Below are 2,043 nucleotides of genomic sequence, written 5' to 3' on the forward strand. Positions count from 1 at the left end.
GACCCCTCCTTGGGTTTCCGAGGCAGTATCACTACGGAAGTAGGATTGCCCAACCTTCCTTCCGAGGAGTGGCTGGTGGGTTGCACCCAAAGCACAATCAAATAAAAATAAAAAAGATGTCAGGCACTCTAAAATATTCTTTTGATGCTTCCAACATCAGTTAAAAAAAGAGAGAGGGAGAGAGAGACTAGGCTCAAGTAGAACCTGAAAGCACAAGTAAGTTGCATGAGGAAGTGACCCAAATGCCAATGGCCTCCACTCCAGTCACATTACCTTCCCTCTCCCAGTCCTATGGCCTCATGGGGAATTCTGTATGATCAGTTGACTGAGGAAGAGAATATTTGTGCTGGTTTACTGATGGTTCTGCATAATATGCAGGCACCACTTGAAAGTGGACAGCTGTGAAACTGTAGCCCCATTCTGGGGCCTCCTTGAAAGACAATGGTGAAGAGAAATCCTCTCAATGGGCAGAACTTTGAGCTGTGCATCTGGTTGTTCACATTGCGTGGAAGGAGAAATGGCTAGATGCATAATTGTATACTGATTCATGGGCTGTGTCCAACAGTTTAGCTGGAGCATGATTGGAAAATAGGTGAGGAGGTGGTATAGGGAAGAGGTATGTGGACAGATCTCTCTGGATGGGTCGAAAGAGTAAAGATATTTGTATCTCATGTGACTCCTTACCAAAAGGTGATCTCAGTGGAGGAAGATTTTAAAAACAAGTGGGTAGGATGACACGTTCTATGGAAACCAGTCATCATTTTTCATCAGTTACTCCTGTCATTGCCCAGTGGGCTCATCAACAGAGAAGCCATGGTGGCAGGGATGGATGTCATGCATGGGCTCAGCAAGATGGACTTCCACTCACCAAGGCTGACTTGGCTACAGCCAGTGCTGAGTGCCCATTCTGCTGGCAGCAGGGAAAAACACTGAGTCCAAAATATGGAACCATTCCTCAGGGTGGTCAGCTAGCAACACTTCTTTCTCCCTCTCTTTGAAGGTCAGGGTTCCAGGATTATCATCTGCAGTTGTTTCAATTGGTTTCTTTTATCTTTATTGTGGAGGGTCTTGGTAGCTCACCTGCCTATTCTGTCATTTAGCCTGAGGTCCCCCAACATTGTATATATATGTAAGAGATATGGGGAAGTGGTGTGTGTGTGTGTGTGTGTGTGTGTATGTATGGGGAAGTTGTTGTTGTTATGTACCGTCAAGTCCATCCCAATTCATAGCGACTCCTCCTTGGGTTTCCAAGGTGGTATTCCTATGGAAGTAGATTGCCCAGTAGATTGGGTTTAAACAGCCAGCCTTCTGGTTAGCAGTCAAGTGCCTTAGGCACTACACTACCAGAGCTCCCAGTATGGGGAAAAGGTACAGTTATATACATTATATATCTACAGCTAAATAAATAAATATTAATTTCACTTAAGAATGACTGATTTGGCAATCTCTAACCAGGGATTTGGCACAGTTAGCCCTATTGAGACAACACTATGAACTGGTAGTGCATAAGACACAAAAAGTTAGCAATGCTTGGCTGCTAACTGACAGGTTGGCAATCTAACACCACCAGACACTCTGTGGGATAAAGAAACAAAGAGACAAACAAAAGGAATGGATTTAAGTAAAGGAGGGTCACATTCACTGATTCAAAATATGGAGCCTGCTCCCTAGCAAAGCTGTCTGCCTCTTTGTTAGAAACTCAAAGTGCTATATATGTTCAGCTAATTTGGGAATTCCCATGAGAAACTGTCACTGAGACTAATTACAGAGGCCTCCTTCCAGGCTGAAACATACCTTTGGAAGGTGAGGATATTCTCAACCGGACAGTATATGATGCTTCCTGAAATACATCCATGTCACCCTCAGTCAGTTTAATAAGTATGTGTGCCATCCCCATGGGTCCTCCTCTACCCTGCAAATATTTGCACGTGGGATCAGTCCCTTCCCCAGGCATTAACATTATTGCACAAGATGACATAACCCAGAAACCACAGCTATGGACATATCCAAAGTAAACTGGGCTTACAAGATTGTAAACAGGGA

The sequence above is a fragment of the Orycteropus afer genome, unplaced genomic scaffold, assembly GCF_000298275.1.
Source record: "Orycteropus afer afer isolate SDZICR_OR568_19922 unplaced genomic scaffold, OryAfe1.0 scaffold00537, whole genome shotgun sequence".
In the NCBI taxonomy this organism is placed as follows: Eukaryota; Metazoa; Chordata; class Mammalia; order Tubulidentata; family Orycteropodidae; genus Orycteropus; species Orycteropus afer.